We start from the raw sequence: 20,012 nt of genomic DNA on the forward strand, positions 1-20,012 counted from the left end.
TGAGTAGCCTAACTGGGAGACATCCCCCACTAGGGGCATTCTGACACCCCACACCTCACAGGGTGGAGTACACCCCTGAGAGAAAGCTTCCAAAGTAAGAATCAGACAGGTACACTCGCTGTTCAGCAATATTCTATCTTCTGCAACCTCTGCTGCTCATACCCAGGCAATCAGTGTCTGGAGTGGACCTCAAGCAATCCCCAACAGACCTATAGCTGAGGGTCCTGACTATCAGAAGGAAAACTATCAAACAGGAAGGACACCTATACCAAAACCCCATCAGTACGTCACCATGATCAAAGACCAGAGACAGATAAAACCACAAAGATGGGGAAAAAGCAGGGCAGAAAAGCTGGAAATTCAAAAAACAAGAGCGCATCTCCCCCTGCAAAGGAGCGCAGCCCATCGTCAGCAATGGATCAAAGCTGGTCAGAGAATGACTTTGACGAAATGAGAGAAGAAGGCTTCAGTCCATCAAACTTCTCAGAGCTAAAGGAGGAATTACGTACTCAGTGCAAAGAAACTAAAAATCTTGAAAAAAGAGTGAAAGAATTGACAGCTAGACTAATTAATGCAGAGAAGGTCATAAATGAAATGACAGAGATGAAAACCATGACACGAGAAATACATGACAAATGCACAAGCTTCAGTAACCGACTCGATCAACTGGAAGAAAGAGTATCAGCGATTGAGGATTAAATGAATGAAATGAAGCGAGAAGAGAAACCAAAAGAAAAAAGAAGAAAAAGAAATGAACAAAGCCTGCAAGAAGTATGGGATTGTGTAAAAAGACCAAATCTATGTCTGATTGGGGTGCCTGAAAGTGAGGGGGAAAATGGAACCAAGTAGGAAAACACTCTTCAGAATATTATCCAGGAGAACTTCCCCAACCTAGTAGGGCAGGCCAACATTCAAATTCAGGAAATACAGAGAACGCCACAAAGATACTTCTCGAGAAGAGCAACTCCAAGACACATAATTGCCAGATTCACCAAAGTTGAAATGAAGGAAAAAATCTTAAGGGCAGCCAGAGAGAAAGGTCGGGTTACCCACAAAGGGAAACCCATCAGACTAACAGCAGATCTCTCGGCAGAAACTCTATAAGCCAGAAGAGAGTGGGGGCCAATATTCAAAGTTCTTAAAGAAAAGAATTTTAAACCCAGAATTTCATATCCAGCCAAACTAAGTTTCATAAGTGAAGGAAAAATAAAATCCTTTACAGATAAGCAAATGCTTAGAGATTTTGTCACCACCAGGCCTGCCTTACAAGAGACCCTGAAGGAAGCCCTGAACATGGAAAGGAACAACCAGTATCAGCCATTGCAAAAACATGCCAAAATGTAAAGACCATCGAGGCTAGGAAGAAACTGCATCAACTAACGAGCAAAATAACCAGTTAATATCATAATGACAGGATCAAGTTCACACATAACAATATTAACCTTAAATGTTAATGGACTAAATGCTCCAATTAAAAGATACAGACTGGCTAACCGGATAAAGAGTCAAGACCCATCAGTCTTCTGTATTCAGGAGACCCATCTCACATGCAGAGACATACATAGGCTCAAAATAAAGGGATGGAGGAAGATCTACCAAGCAAATGGAGAACAAAAAAAAGCAGGGGTTGCAATCTTAGTCTCTGATAAAACAGACTTTAAACCATCAAAGATCAAAAGAGACAAAGAAGGCCATTACATAATGGTAAAGGGATCAATTCAACAGGAAGAGCTAACTATCCTAAATATATATGCACCCAATACAGGAGCACCCAGATTCATAAAGCAAGTCCTTAGAGACTTACAAAGAAACTTAGACTCCCATACAATAATAATGGGAGACTTCAATACTCCACTGTCAACATTAGACAGATCAACGAGACAGAAAGTTAACAAGGATATCCAGGAATTGAACTCATCTCTGCACCAAGCAGACCTAATAGACATCTATAGAACTCTCCACCCCAAATCAACAGAATATACATTCTTCTCAGCACCACATCGCACTTATTCCAAAATTGACCACATCATTGGAAGTAAAGCACTCCTCAGCAAATGTACAAGAACAGAAATTATAACAAACTGTCTCTCAGACCACAGTGCAATCAAACTAGAACTCAGGACTCAGGAAACTCAATCAAAACCGCTCAACTACATGGAAACTGAACAACCTGCTCCTGAATGACTACTGGGTACATAATGAAATGAAGGCAGAAATAAAGGTGTTCTTAGAAACCAATGAGAACAAAGACACAACATACCAGAATCTCTGGGACACATTTAAAGCAGTGTGTAGAGGGAAATTTATAGCACTAAATGCCCACAAGAGAAAGCAGGAAAGATCTAAAATTGACACTCTAACATCACAATTAAAAGAACTAGAGAGGCAAGAGCAAACACATTCAAAAGCTAACAGAAGGCAAGAAATAACTAAGATCAGAGCAGAACTGAATGAGATAGAGACACAAAAAACCCTCCAAAAAATCAATGAATCCAGGAGTTGGTTTTTTGAAAAGATCAACAAAATTGACAGACCGCTAGCAAGACTAATAAAGAAGAAAAGAGAGAGGAATCAAATAGACGCAATAAAACATGATAAAGGGGATATCACCACCGACCCCACAGAAATACAAACTACCATCAGAGAATACTATAAACATCTCTACGCAAATCAACTAGAAAATCTAGAAGAAATGGATAATTTCCTGGACACTTACACTCTTCCAAGACTAAACCAGGAAGAAGTTGAATCCCTGAATAGAACAATAACAGGCTCTGAAATTGAGGCAACAATTAACAGCCTACCCACCAAAATAAGTCCAGGACCAGATGCATTCACAGCTGAATTCTACCAGAGGTACAAGGAGGAGCTGGTACCATTCCTTCTGAAACTATTCCAATCAATAGAAAAAGAGGGAATCCTCCTTAACTCATTTCATGAGGCCAACATCAACCTGATACCAAAGCCTGGCAGAGACACAACAAAAAAAGAGAATTTTAGACCAATATCCCTGATGAACATCGATGCAAAAATCCTCAATAAAATACTGGCAAACCAGATTCAGCAGCATATCAAAAAGCTTATCCACCATGATCAAGTGGGCTTCATCCCTGGGATGCAAGGCTGGTTCAACATTCACAAATCAATAAATGTAATCCAGCATATAAACAGAACCAAAGACAAGAACCACATGATTATCTCAATAGATGCAGAAATGGCTTTTGACAAAATTCAACAGCCCTTCATGCTAAAAACGCTCAATAAATTCGGTATTGATGGAACGTACCTCAAAATAATAAGAGCTATTTATGAAAAACCCACAGCCAATATCATACTGAATGGGCAAAAACTGGAAAAATTCCCTTTGAAAACTGGCACAAGACAGGGATGCCCTCTCTCACCACTCCTATTCAACATAATGTTGGAAGTTCTGGCTATGGCAATCAGGCAAGAGAAAGAAATAAAGGGTATTCAGTTAGGAAAAGAAGAAGTCAAATTGTCCCTGTTTGCAGATGACATGAATGTAGATTTAGAAAACCCCGTTGTCTCAGCCCAAAATCTCCTTAAGCTGATAAGCAACTTCAGCAAAGTCTCAGAATACAAAATTAATGTGCAAAAATCACAAGCATTCTTATACACCAGTAACAGACAAGCAGAGAGTCAAATCAGTAATGAACTTCCATTCACAATTGCTTCAAAGAGAATAAAATACCTAGGAATCCAACTTACAAGGGATGTAAAGGACCTCTTCAAGGAGAAGTACAAACCACTGCTCAGTGAAATAAAAGAGGACACTAACAAATGGAAGCACATACCATGCTCATGGATAGGAAGAATCAATATCATGAAAATGGCTATACTGCCCAAGGTTATTTATAGATTCAATGCCATCCCCATCAAGCTACCAATGAATTGGAAAAAAACTGCTTTAAAGTTCATATGGAACCAAAAAAGAGCCCACATTGCCAAGACAATCCTAAGTCAAAAGGACAAAGCTGGAGGCGTCACGCTACCTGACTTCAAACTATACTACAAGGCTACAGTAACCAAAACAGCATGATACTGGTACCAAAACAGAGATACAGACCAATGGAACAGAACAGAGTCCTCAGAAATAATACCACACATCTACAGCCATCTGATCTTTGACAAACCTGAGATAAACAAGAAATGGGGAAAGGATTCCCTATTTAATAAATGGTGCTGGGAAAATTGGCTAGCCATAAGTAGAAAGCTGAAACTGGATCCTTTCCTTACTCCTTATACGAAGATTAATTCAAGATGGATTAGAGACTTAAACGTTATACCTAATACCATAAAAATCCTAGAAGAAAATCTAGGTACTACCATTCAGGACATAGGCATGGGCAAGGACTTCATGTCTAAAACACCAAAAGCAATGGTAGCAAAAGCCAAAATTGACAAATGGGATCTAATTAAACTAAAGAGCTTCTGCACAGCAAAAGAAACTACCCTCAGAGTGAACAGGCAACCTACAGAATGGGAGAAAATTTTTGCAATCTACTCATCTGACCAAGGGCTAATATCCAGAATCTACAAAGAACTCAAACAAATATACAAGATAAAACAAACAACCCCATCAAAAAGTGGGGAAAGGATATGAACAGACATTTCTCAAAAGAAGACATTCATACAGCCAACAGACACATGAAAAAATGCTCATCATCACTCGCCATCAGAGAAATGCAAATCAAAACCACAATGAGATACCATCTCACACCAGTTAGAATGGCAATCATTAAAAAATCAGGAAACAACAGTTGTTGGAGAGGATGTGGAGAAATACGAACACTTTTACACTGTTGGTGGGATTGTAAACTAGTTCAACCATTATGGAAAACAGTATGGCAATTCCTCAAGGATCTAGAACTAGATGTACCATATGACCCAGCCATCCCACTACTGGGTATATACCCAAAGGATTATAAATTATTCCACTACAAAGACACATGCACCCCTATGTTTATTGCGGCACTATTCACAATAGCAAAGACTTGGAATCAACCCAAATGTCCATCAGTGACAGACTGGATTAAGAAAATGTGGCACATATACACCATGGAATATTATGCAGCCATAAAAAAGGATGAGTTTGTGTCCTTTGTAGGGACATGGATGCAGCTGGAAACCATCATTCTTAGCAAACTATCACAAGAAGAGAAAACCAAACACCGCATGTTCTCACTCATAGGTGGGAACTGAACAATGAGATCACTTGGACTCGGGAAGGGGAACATCACACACTGGGGCCTATCATGGGGAGGGGGGAGGAGGGAGGGATTGCATTGGGGAGTTATATATGATATAAATGATGAATTGATGGGTGCTGACGAGTTGATGGGTGCAGCACACCAACATGGCACAAGTATACATATGTAACAAACCTGCACGTTATGCACATGTACCCTAGAACTTAAAGTATAATAAAAATAAATAAATAAATAAAAGAAGACATACAAGCAGCCAACAAACATATGCAAAGATGCTCCACATCATGAATCATCAGAGAAATGCAAATCAAAATCACAATGAAATACCATCTCACAACAGTCAGAATGGCCATTATTGAAAAGTCAAAAAACAGATGTTAGTGAGCCTGCAGAGAAAAGGGAATGCTTATAGGTTGTTGGTGGAAATATAAATTAGTTCAGTCACTGGGGAAAGCAGTGTGGACGTTTCACAAAGAACTTAAAACGGAAGTACCATTCAACCCAGCAATTGTATTATGGGTATACACCCAAAGGAAAATAAATTGTACTACAAAAAAGGCACATGTACTCACATATTCATTGCACTACTCACAATTCCAAAGACATGGAATCAACCCAGGTGCCCATCAATGGTGAACTGGATGAAGAAAATATAAAAAAAAAAAATTATGTATATGATATACATAATTACATATAATATAAATATATACATAATTATGACCAACATACATATATTATCATAATAATATATATTACATTAATAAAGCAACACATATTAGCACACATTATTTATTCTATATTAATTATATATATTATTATATATGATTATTTAATCATATATGATTTAATTGAAATAAAGGTCCATAATTTAACCCAATTAAACATTCAAAATGTACTTAAAATTTATTGAACAAAATGGTTAAAATGGCACTTATTGGCTTTTGTTCCTGTGAAACATAGGTTCTGAATTAACTTTACCATTTGCTGAAATGAACCAATTAGCAAAGATTCATTGACTTCATAAGACAGTCTCCAACTTACAATGGTTGAACTAACAATTTTTTGACTTTACTATGGTGTGAAAGCAATATGCATTCAGTAGAGACCATACTTTGAGCAGCTGTAAGAACCATTGTTTTTCACTTTCGGTACAGTATTCAATAAATTATTTAACACTTTGTCATAAAATAGGCTTAATTTTAAATTCATGTTGCTCAAATGTAGGCTAATGTAAGTGTTTTGAGAATGTTTAACATTGGCTAGCCTAAGCTGTGACACTTGGTAGGTCAAGTGTATTAAATGCTTTTTCTGCTTACAATATTTTCAACTTACAATGGGTTTACTGGAATATAACTCCATTCTAAGTTGACAGGAATCTCTACTGGGGCTCAAATTACAGTTATACATGAGGATTCCACTAAATTAAACATTGTGCATCTGTAAACTTAAGAGAGTAACAAAATATAAAATAGAGAAAAATAGGTATGCTTCAATTTATAGCCTTGAATAATGTCCTAAAATATGCCTTAGTGCATATATACACTCTGATACAATGAGGAATAAATTAGAATTAAATTAAGTCTCTGGCACTTTACAAAACTGCTTGACAAAATGGGACTTCATGGACACCCAGTTAAAATAGTGAATATGGCACAATGTAAGTTAAAACAAGGTCTTCAAAGATGAAAACGTATTATATAGGATATTATTAATAAATAGATAATTATCTGTCCGGAGCCATGAGGCCCGGAATTAGCTGACCTCTGTTGCTTGATCTCCGCAAAGCGGAGACAAGATGGCACATTTCCGGGTTCTTCATTATAAACTGTTCCCGCGCGCCTAAAGCTTTTCCAGGGCGCGCCCAAACTGTTCCCGGGAGCGCAAGCCTTTCCCGGGAGCGCAAGCCTTTCCCGTGCGCGCGCAAACTTTTTCGCGCCCAGGAAGATATGCAGCCTACGGCGCAGGCGCGATCCCGCGCCCGGGACAATTACAAACCCACGGTGCATGCGCAATTATAATTTGAGTAAACCCAGCCTCCTGTCACCGCCCTGGCCCAACCTCTTCCTCTGCCAGCCTATATAAGGCGTTGCACTGCCACCATTAAACGAGAGTTGATCAGGCTATTTGTCTTGTCTCCATTTCTCGTGTTTTCTTGTCTCCTCCATTTCCACTCCCCCTTCCAGGGTCTGTTCGACTGTCCTGAAGGTCGGGACAATTATCTCTATTGCTTCTTCATTTGATAGCCTGACTTTACCTGTTTTAAAATCTAGAAAAAATAAATGATGCTTTATAATAGATTACTACCACCTTAATGCTGTGGTTACAGACATTAAGTCCCCCATATCTGCTACCCATTATTACAATAATAACTAACTTCACTTAATCAACAACCAGTAAATATTGTACTATTATAGAATGGGCTAATATGTTCTATTCAGTGCCTACTTCCAAAACAGCCTTTCAGCCACAGTTTGTCTTTACCTTCAATAGGACACAGAACATATTTACTATCTTGGTTGCATTTTCCTTTCACCAGGAGTGCAGGTATGGTATAACAATGATGGTATACCATTGGTGTAACGTTGATAAGATTCTCCTCTAAGGAGAGCCATTTGAGATATTCCTTAAGGGCATACTAGCCTAAGATCTTTTAGTTTGGTCTGGGTTATGAAGGTAAGATATTCTTCATTTACAAATTTTACTTAATCTCACTGATGCTACTACTTACGAATCAGCCTTGTTTAAATGGGGTACCCTCTTTTTTAAAGGCTCTAGAATCTGTCCAAATTAAAATTGTCAGGCACTCCCTTTAGTGTCTTCAGAGACATCTTCACTTTAGAGGCTTTCACAACCTCTTTTCCTTCCCCTGGAGTCTCTGGACCACACATGATGACTGCAAGCTGCCATGGTTTTCTAAGGCAAGAAACCCCATATCACCTTCATTCTATACACTATTAGAGCAAAAATTGCTGGTCTTATACTGTGCTTTCCTGGACAGAGATGTTTTCAAAGACCCTGTCTGTGACCCTTCATACCCAGTTTCCCATTATGAATTAAACCACAAAAGGAGCATTCCACAGGCTCTGCACAGTTACTGAGGCCTCCTTGATACAGAATATAGTCAAACCCTAGTCCTCTGGTATATTCTACTTGCAGGAGGTGGTGGTCTCAATCTCTTGACAGATGCCATGGTTCTGCGGGAGGTTACAGCTCCCCAAGTTTCCTTGGGTATCAGGGGAGTCTTTCAGGATTCACTGAGTGAATAACAAAGGGAGTTTATAGACTGCATATTTCATTACCGCCATCATAACTGTTGTTGCTGTTTTCTATCTTTTAACCAGAATATTCCTGATAGTTTCAAAAGGGACTGAAGAATCAGGCTAAACCTCAGTCAGTCATTTTACCACTGGCTGCTCTGGCTAACAAATGACTCTATATACATAGACTAAAAAATAAAAATAGAAATGAGCCATTGCCTAAGAGTTGTTCCCTTTAGGATAGATAATTTTGGGAATCCATTGCCTTGCAAATACTCAAAATATAAATCAAGGTCACACGTAGCCTTATGTATATTAAGGTAACAAAACAAGGTCTCACAAGGACATTCCTTGTCACTTCAGAGTTACAGACATTACTGATGGTAATCAAGTCACATATTTCATTACTCAAAATATACAAGGTTGAACTCTTGAGAAAGACATTTAGTAAAATGTTCATCTACCTGCTAGGTCCTAAGCAGCTGGTTAAATTGACAAGCCTAGTGGGTTCCTCAAAGCATTTCTATTTAGATGAAAAAATTACAAATAAATCCCTAAAAGAGCCTCTATCTTGCCTCAGCTATAATCTTTCTTAGTTCAATGCTCCTTGACTGCTTCACACCAATCTAAAAACCTGCCCATTTTCCTGTCCTAGATTTAAATGGAGATACAGCTCAGTTTCATGTTTGTAAAGACTCATTATTATATTAGACTCTTTATTAATGTCTCCTTATCTTTATAGATTTTTGATCCTGCCCCCATCCTATAAAGATTGGAGGCCAGATAAAGGGCATTTCCTCTCCTGGGACCTGTTAACCATAGATTATCCATAAATGAGTCAGGCACCTACTCATTCAGTATGGGACTCATTTGAGCCTAAATTTCTACCAGCTTAAAACTTTCCTCATTATTTGAGTTATAAGTGATGGATAATTAATCTGGGCTGTGCCTCTTATCATATCCAGGATATTAAAATTAGTTATCTAGGGCCATTTTTTATCGACGGCAAGGAATATGAAGAAAGGAGATAGAAAACTCCAGTTAATAAATTAAAATCACATTTGGAGATAGTAATTGAGTCAACATCGTGTCCCAGAATAACAAAACCAAACAATCCCTACTTGATAATAATACATGCTAGAGAAAAATCATTATCAGGCAACAAAAGCCCATCAAGTGCAGCTGCACACCATTCTGTTGACTGATGGTCTTGTTATTATTGGTTTGGGTGTTTTCATTGGTTTGTGATCAGAGGGCCAAGCTCTTCAAGTAGGCCATTGTTTCAGCCAAGCATGTCAAATGCTGAGGACCCACTGAATTTTGTTAATACAAGCCCTGCATTCAAAAGACATTGATGGCTTGCCAGTTACCACCAAATGGATGACTGAGACTTAGGCCCCCAGTGATTGTCAAAATTGTAGGGCCTGACTATAGGCTAGTGCTGGAGCACCAATCTCAGGCACAGATATTTTAATAGCCAAACAATTTGATACCCTATTATCAGCATACACCCAAATCAGGTTATGTGATTTAAAACCTATTAGTAACAGAAATTCTATCATCCCCATCTGGGAAACCCTTGGACTATTTGCAACATAGATTTGGCCACCTTTAATTGGGCCATGAAATACACCAGTTGGGTTTCAGTGCTTTAGCCTATACACAACAAATGTAACAGATGCCAACATCACCTTTGCTCGCTTTGCACACACAACACCCTTTGACTAAAAGATAAGCACAAGCTCCCAGAGATAAGACAAGTCAGGCTCCCAGGTTCAACATTCAAATTTAATACATGTGTGTGTATGTGTGTATATATAAATATATGTTTGAAATTGTCTGATACCAATTTTGTATTTAGAAATGGAGTACTACTGTAATAAGTAGCTAAAAATATTTTAGTGGTTTTGTAATAGGGCAATCAATGGAGGCTGCAAGAATTTGGACACAAGTAGATAATGTCCGAATTGACCTGGGTTGACTATTAAAAGAAATCTGAATTTGGAAGATGCTGCTGGTGAGGGCTCAGAAGGAAGTTAGAAACAAGCATATTACTCAAAATTGGAGAAAGGGACCCTTGGTATGTAGTAGAAGAAATATTAGTTAAATTTGGTCTTGTAATTGTGTAAAAAGTAAAACTTTTAAGTAATGAATCCACATATATGACTAAGAAAAACTCCTAGGAAAATGTCGAAGGTACCATCTGATTTCTCCTTGCTTTTTATTGTAGAATGTAATGGTTAGATTGAAAAAACAACTGTTTAACAGAAAGGAACCAGAACTGGATAAGTTTGAAAATTCTCAGTCTATCTACATGGCAAGAAAACCCACTAAAAGTTAAAAATCGCTGCTGAGAGAAATCAAATAGTGTAAATGTATAATTTTTACTAAAATGTCAGTAGGATCCAAAAGTCTGATTATTCAATCACATTAAATGTCTTTTCTATAGATTAAGAGATTCTTGAGATCTTAACTAAATGAGAGGATGTCTAGAAAGTTTAAGGATGCTCTACTTCAGCCATTTATGCAGGAGATAAAGAAAATATATTATATTGAAAAGATTTGTGGATATGGCTTTTGTCTACTGGAGTTAACCACAGTGAAATTCAGGCAATACTTGTTGTTGAGAAATTAATTTTAGCTGAAACACTGGAATAAAAGGGCAAAGTATATAAAATTAAAATAAAATTAGTATAAAATTAATAAAATTACATTTCTATCACGAGGTGGACTGGTAAATCTACTTAGATGCAAACATGTGCTGCTTTTTCTGAAAAAGAAGGATGACTCGGAAAGTAGAACCCAGTGTCCACAAGAAGGAACCAAGAGCAATAGATAACTTATTCTTGGGCCTTGAAAATTGATAAGAGACTCCTCAAATTTTCCCAGCTGGATTTCAGGACTGCAATAGGCAAACAATTCCTATCTAACTTTCATTTCACCCCAGTTTGAAGAAGAATGTCTCTACTTCTTACCTATGTCTCATTTATATCTGTTCCCATATTATATATTGAGTGTGTTAAGCATGGGTAAAATGTCTCTTTAATTTCTTAGGACTGCAGATGCAAATCAAGTGTGCCTAGGCTTGTTGAATAGATTATCCTAAGAAGACTCATGTTTAGATAAGAAGATTTTGGAATTTGAGATGATGAGACAATGAGATTTAGATTTAAATGATGAGATGTTGGATTTTGAGCTGATACTATAAGGATAAGACTTTTGGAGACCATACGATGGGTGAATCTATTCTGCATGTGGCAGGGACATGAAGTATTGGGGGCCAGAGGGCAAAGTGTGGCAGGCAGAATTCTAAGATGACTCCACTAATTCAAGCTCATGTTCCCTTTTCCTCGAGTGTACATTGAATCTGCAACTTGCCCATACCAATTTAATATATAAAAGGTGATGGATTTCACTTCCTTGATCAGGTCATATATAAAACTTTGTTCTAACAGAGTGGAGTAAAAGATTTTCTAGCTGACCTTGACAAGGTAAGCTGCCATGTTGCGAGAGACACTGTGAGAGGGCCATGCGACAAGGAACTCGTGGCAGCCTTTAAAAGCTGAGAGCAATCCCTAATCAACAGTCAGCAAGAAAATGGGGACCTCAGTTCCACACCTGCCTGTATCTTAATTCTGCCAACATGATGTGAGCCTTCGTACTCTAGAAAGGAACTTGAGTCAGCTAACATCTTGATTTCAACCTATTCAAATGGAGGGACCTGCTAAGCCTGTACAGACTTTGCATCAATGGAAACTGTGAAATAATAAATGTATGTTGTTTTAATATGCAAAGTTTGTGGTAGTTTGTTACATAGCCATAGCAAATTAATATCATTCTAATAATCATCAAATCTCAGGTGTTTGCATACAAAAAGCAAGAATTTTGTTTTTAATTCACAATTATGCCTATTTCCTCTTTGATTTTAATGTATATGACAATGAACTTTTGCCTCAATTTTCTTGTCTGTGAAATGCAGGCACTGTTACATAGTGTATAGAGTTTTTTAACTAATAGAATGAGATATATTATTTCAAATCACTTAATATTGTACTTGTTCCATTATGAACGCCAACTAAAGTTAGTTTTCTTTTCTCCTTCAGCAGCAGTTTTGTCTCAAAATGAGAACACTACATTTAAATAGAAAATAAGAGACCATAATGTGCTAAGTGTGAAGTGGCTACTGAAAGCAAGAAAGACAGAAGCAGAAAGTGAAAGTGCTCAAGTGGGGATACGGGCTAAAGTGTTATTTATAGACACTCTTCCCATTGCACCTTACAATTCCACCAGCTACTCTCAGAATTAGCCATACTAGTGAATAGAGTCAGCTTGTTATTCTCTTGCAGTACTTGCAGAATGAAGATAAAAGACTGACTTTTGTTGCAAACTTGACTTGATAATGAATAATAATTGCTAGCCAAATGGTCTCTATATTTTAACGCATAGAAACACCTAAGGGAAATAAAATTAAAAACAAAATTTGAATCCTAAACATTTTCTCAAGTTAATGACAGAGGTTGTGTTCCATTGATAAGAAGGTATCATTTTGAATGTTGTTAAACTGTTTATTTAATTTTCATGTCCTCAAAGTGCATACGATTGAAAAAGTAAGTTAAAATAGCACATTTTTAATAGAAATTGAAAAAACAATTGTCAATTTCTTTCATGTCAAGTCATCACAGTCTTAAGCAGTATTTTATGAGATCCCAGTGCATCTGGTCTCTGGTTTGCAGTTTAACTTTACTGAGTTTAAAAATTAATAAAGGCTATGATTTTTTTAATATCAGGTTAAAAAAGAACAAACTGGATTATCAGGGTGATTTTCTTTACTAGATAACTAATGGATAAGTATCACTTCATTATTTTCTTCACTAGCGTTCTAAAACGTGAAATGGTATTTTTTCATGGAACTTGAACTACAGCAATGAAAGAACTTGAAAGTAACATAATCGAGGTAGATTATGCAGCACCAGATTGAATCATTGCAAACATCAAAGCAACTGGATATTTTATTCATTTGCTTCATTTTCTAATTAGGAAAAGAGATGTTTCTTTTCACAGATGTATGTTCTAATCACAGGTATTTCTCCATAATTTTTATTTATCTCATTATAAACAGTATGTCAATAAACATTTGATAAAAAGATTTCTAAAAGAGATATACTATCATGCATACAAACAGAACAGAGATAGCAGCTACTGGTTGGTACTCAGAATTCTACACCCTGGATCAACATATTCTTGAAGGTTCACCAGGAATTCACAAAAGTGCAGACTAAATTTAAAATAGTTTCTTTAAGATAGGATAACAACACAAGCTCATTTCTTTAACAGATTCTTACATGGGCATCTCTCTGCAAGAACCAGTGCCCTGATTGTTATCGTTCAGCATCAATTTTTTTTTTTTTTTTTTTTTTTTACAACTCTGAATTCTTTCCCATTGCGAGAAATGTACCCTTTAACGTAAGATATAGAAATTAGCCTCAGATGCTATTTTTCACAGCTGCGGGAATAACTGGCTAGTAATTGGAAACTTGGAATTGAAAGTGAAGTTGTAACTGATTGCACCTGGGAGAGAAGGCCAATGAGTTTTCTTCTTATGAGAAAAATATTGGTTTAACAAGTTGATTCTTTGTAATTGTGGCCCACAAGGCAAAGGAGAATAATTAATGTATGTTATGTTGACTGTCTTTTGAAAAAGTACTTATTGCTAACTACAACTGGAAATATGCAGTGTTCTGTACAATCCTAATAGAAACCATCACAGACATCATGTCAATTTTGCATATATACATAAATGTCAAAATAAGAACTTCAAATTTAGATGAAGAAATAAAGTCAGGGAAAAATTCTAGTAACATAATTTAGTAAAATGTGCATAACAAACATAAGCATAGAAAACAGCTTGTGCAAGGGTTTTTTTTGAATAAACAGTTTGATGATACTAATAGTATTTTGAAAATGCTTCTGCACAGTTCAGTAAGTTTAAAAATAGATAATCATACCTAATAATTTAACCTCATATTTTAAAATATTGATGTCCATTTTTTATTAATTTAATGTAAATGTTTGGATGTTGTCTCTATACCTGGCAAGCGTTCTTGAATAATGGTTGTTCCATTAGGCCTATTTTACTCATTCAAGTATAGGAGAATTGCTGTGTTACGCCAAATGATTCTGGAATATTGAAAATTATTGGGTTGTTTCTTAAACCAAAGTATAGGCTTGTAGGAGACAAGCACAGAAATTTAACAGCGTGAATCGAAATTGGCTGAAATGTTCTGCCAAATAAAGAGTTTAATAATAGAGCTACATGAACCTTGACTGCTTCCATTTATAAGATATTTGCAGAAACTTTTCCCCATTCGTGATGAATAAGTCTAGAAATTCTGATTTAACTTCAATTTTCAATTAGACTCTAAACAAAATATGAAATTCAAGACATCATCTTTCTTACTGCTGAGATGCTCTCATTATTAATACCCTATATATACTTAACTATTATTTGCAACAAAAGCTACTGCGACTTATATTCTAGCCACTATCATATGTGTAGTAGTCTTCAGGAGCTCATTAGATTTCTGATGGTTTTGATGAGGAGGACTTCGGTCCTAGGAACTTTTTTCATAATTTCCTGAATTCTATTTCACCACTTAATGGCTTGAAGTAATATCCAATTGATTTTTTGCAAACTTTTCGTGTTTCTCTGTTACATAGTGAACACTTGATTAAAGTCCTTTGAAAGAATAAATGAATGTATGCCTAGAAATCAACTGAAGGGATTCATGCTCATTTCAGCTGTTTCCAAATAAGCTGTCAGAAAGCTTTGGTGCTAAGGCAAACTTATTTGAAGGTACAGTACTGACCCTAAATTATCTATTCAGGTGGTGAAACCTTATGTTTATGAGTGGTTCTGTATGAACAATAAAAAAGCCTCAGGAATTCATGAAGCTTAGGAAGAGCGTAACAAGTTTTTAGAGCTCTGGAAGTTGTTAAAGTGAAATAACTTGCTAAATGTTATGAGTATATGTATATTTATAGGATGAAAATATCACTGTTATCAGATTCTGGAACAGATGCATGAAACAAAAAATCGTTAAGAACTATGCTTTTATGGAAAATATGTCACTTCCCTTCACATTATATTCTTTCACAAATGTTAATTAGGGATTTCATTTGTGGTTGAAGAGGGACTCATGCAAGATTCACAGAACATAAAATAGTAGGGGTTGAAACTAAAGCCTGTATTTGCCCAAAACCTTAATTCTTTCATGTGAAACCTAAGTTTTGAAAGGACTGCAGTTAAAAAACATGAATTTGTTTAAAGTTTTTTTCTCTAATTTCTTAGAATCTTGAAGGTTGGTAAATTTTTAACAGTAAATGCAAAAATAGACTTAAGAGGATTAAAATGTCAATAAACAAATATTCCAGGAAGTGTTTTCAGCATATTTACATGACACTTGCTACTGTCCTCAAAAGAGAAGTAACCATGGTGATTAATGTTGATTTATACATGTTGGGCTTCTGTTTATTTCTGGCAATATCCATTATGTTTGCTACAAAACTTGGCCTTAAACATCAGGAAAAAAGGCTGAGGGCCAAGACAAATTATTTTAATAGTACGCATTGATGTTTAATTAAGAAGCTGGATTTAACAAAGTGATAATCAAAAAATAATCTTATTTAAGAAATGAACTAAATAAGAAAAAGCTCATAAGATTTTGTCAAAACATTTGATGAGAAGATATTTCCTGCACAATGAAAACAAGGTAAATCATTACATGATTGTCAAAAGATATTTTGAACTCTTAGCATCGTGCACATATTTACTATACAATTTCCCAAGAATTTCTGAATACTTTGGTTTTTAATAGAGCTTTACAATTATAAATCTGTAAACTCATTTGATTATTACAAAAAACCTGTGAGCTACACAGAAAAGGAATTATTTGCCTTCACAAGCCCCTTTTCCATTTTATTGGCTGGGAGATCAAGACTCAGAGAAAATATGTGATATTTCTGCTGTCAAATAGCAATGAAGCTATTTTGAAAATTAGGAATTTTAAGTTCAATAATATGAGAACTTAGCTACTGTTTTGAATATTTTAAGATATAATTATCCAGAATATGATTAATATAACAAAAACCCATTCTCAATATTAAAGAAATAGGTCAACAAATCTTACATAGTTACTTTTATTATCTTTCCTCGGTGTTGGGCCAGAGAGTCATTGTAACTCATATATTGCTAAAGAAATATAAACTAAGTCTGATTTGTGGTGTTTCTTGAAAATATTTTGTGTACTTCATTCAGAGGAACAAGCTTATGGCCTGGCCCTTTACCCTGTGTTTTTTTACTCCTCATTTCTTCCTGCCTGAAATGCAAATGTGATTGGCTGATACGAAGAAATCTTTTTACGACCATGAGTATAGGTAAGACGACCAACACATTAAATAAGCAAAAAATACAAAAAGTGTTTGTATGAGCAGTTGATTGCCTGCTTCCACCTCTATTGTTTAAACTACTGTTAAGTTGTTTCCCCTTTTGTTCTTTCAGTCTAAATCAATAGTAACTGATATTCAAGTATATACAGATTTTGTTTGTTTGTTTTTCTTAAGTTTTGTTTTTAAATGAGAAAATCTCTACAATTTTAGATTTAGGAATTCTTACCAAAGCCTTCCCATTAAGCATCACCTAAAAATATTCTCTGTCTCTACTGTTCTAAGTGTTCCCAGTTATTAATGATTATTGCCTAAATGCCAGAAAATTCTCAAGAAGCTCTCCCTTACCCTAGTGATACATAGTCCTTTCACTGAGGAAGTTTAAAATCTGGTGATACACAGATAACGTTATTATTCTGGTCCAGGGCAACTGCTTTGTTATTAGCCATACTCTCTATGGTAATTTTTGTTTTACTGAAGCACGTGACTCTCTGTCTTTCTGCTAGGAAAGGTGAAAGAACATAATTCAGAAATACAAAGCATAAATTTAAATCCAGAGTTAGTATCTAGTAATTTAACCCAAAGCATCTGTCAGGTTTTGGAAGCAAAGGTGGGATGCTGCTGTAATGTCACAGTTCCATAGGATATTAAACTGCCTCATGCACTGACAGTTGCCCATGTGCATTTTAGTTGAACTAGTTCCAGTCACGCTATTCTAACAATAGTAATTGTTAATAATAATAGAATATTGGAACATTTCTTTATTTATGTATTTTATGGAAACACAATCAATACACTTGTGTTTTTCATCTACAACAATTAATAAGTCCAGTTCAGTAACCCTAACCACATTCAGATTTCAGGATAGATAGGAATATAGTATCAACTGATTTTCAATAGACTTTTTGATATTTTCTGAAAAAATATAGAAAATAGGAAATTTATAATTTACTGTTACATATATTTATATCAGTGAACTTCAGGTCATAAATAAAACGAGAAAATTTCAAGTTAATTGCTGGTAGATTCATAGATTTAATATGTTTCTCAATTTAAGCTTAGTCACATTATTTGCATATATTCCTTCTATAGCCTGAACCATAGAACATCGTTATATTTATAGGTCAATGGAAGTATCAGTAATTTTATATAATTCAATCAAGTATTTGGTTTACCCTGCAGTACTTGGGTGTTTATGTTATTCATATTTTCTTCTGTTTTTTTTTTTTTCATTTATCAAATGTTCATTGAGTACCCTGTTAATACTAAATAAGGTCCTAGAGTCTGGGAATTCAACTGTGATGACAACTGGGCTTTGCCTTGATTTGCAATACACTTTGCCTTTTTTTTTTTTTTTTTTTTTTACCAGAATAATGTTTCTAAATCTCTTTGATATTTCATCGGCTGTGTCATTAACATCTCTTGTATAGTTACTTATGTGGTTTTACAAATATTTTAATTCTGTGATCAAGCCTCATATTAGTTAAATACACAACCCTAAAATATATATGGGTATTTAAGTAAAGAAGCCCTCAGAAATCTATTGAATTTTTATAAAAATCTTGTGATCTGAATTAACTTCAGAATAGTTAGCCTGCTAAATGTAGCATATAATAAAAATTCTAAGTTTGAATCAAATTTTATTAGAAAAAACGTTTGGAAATACTGACAATTCTTTCAAACAATATTGTCTTTATTCTGTTAAAATCTGTTCATTAATAGTTTGTTTTTTACATCAACCCTTAGAGCTTCCTCTTTTACTGGCTGAAATTATCACATTAAAATAAATAAATATTATATATGAATACATTATATACATTTATATTTATATATGTTTTCATAGTTTTACAGAGGATATTCTCAATATAATTTACCTCTAATTAACTTTGCTACTACTGTACTTTGACCAAATTGTGGATAGAGATAAACATAAGGAAATGGCTGCCAGTTTCTCAGTTTTTCACAAGGTTGCATTTGTGGGAAGTGTTGTTTAAACATACTAAGAGTTCAATTATGTTAGTTCTTGTTTTGTTTTGTAAAACATCCTTTTGTTCATCTTTTGTTAGCTATTTTCCAGGCATTTCTCACTCTGTAAGGATCGCAACACTGTGTTTTGAAGAATAACCTAAACACTCAATTTCTAATTTAAGAATTCAAAATTCTGCTTTCTTCAGTTATATAACCTAAATGCACAATTTTAGAATTCCTTAATTTCTTTACCCTTTACCTGTTTCTGAGAATCTCCCACACAGGATACTTTCACTTAGCTTCTATTTCCCTTCACAAGCAGCCAAATTTAAGACAGTAAATTGTTCTGTAGCAAGTTATCAATCCTGCTATATTTGCCTTATAATCGTGGTTAAACCTTTGTTTCTGCTATCCCATCTTCTTTCTATACCTAAGTCCACATCTCAGTGGCACTAATACACTGTTTCTTTATGAGCCTTATTGCAAAATATGTAGTCTCCCATCTGAGGCATTCTGTCTATACATTTCCTGAGAAAAAAGGCCATGATGTACTTTTATTACTATCATTTGCACTTGCCAGTTGACCCTTTCAAAATCTAAAGAATCTCAGAACGTTGAATTACCTCTTTCTATATACTTCTTACTCAGGCTTATTTTGTGTATTGAAAAATCAGATCAAAAGGTAAAATTTTTCTACCACACCTGACTTTACTTATATATTTTATAATTGTGTGTTTAGTCCAGTGAGATAAACAGCTCCTAGAAGCTATGTCCACTTTAAAATAACAGGGATGATCAGAAATATATTGCACAGTTGTCATAAATAAAAGAGAAAGCTTATAGGAAAAGGGTGTTAACTGATTAAGAAAATGAGTTATTTTTTAACTAGCAGTAAAAGACGAGATATAAATGACAGAAGAGAAAGGAATACAATCTAAAATTGAGAAGAAATGCCCATAAAAAGGAGGAATTATTTAATATAAAATTATAGCTGAAATGTAAAAATGAAATATAATCTGTATGTTGATATAAACATCAAAGTGCAAGACATGTTAGTCAATGCAACACTTACCCAAAAATAAATTTGAGAAATAAATGTTTGCATAATTTTAAT

This window comes from Rhinopithecus roxellana, chromosome 9 (assembly GCF_007565055.1).
Source record: "Rhinopithecus roxellana isolate Shanxi Qingling chromosome 9, ASM756505v1, whole genome shotgun sequence".
Taxonomy (NCBI): Eukaryota; Metazoa; Chordata; class Mammalia; order Primates; family Cercopithecidae; genus Rhinopithecus; species Rhinopithecus roxellana.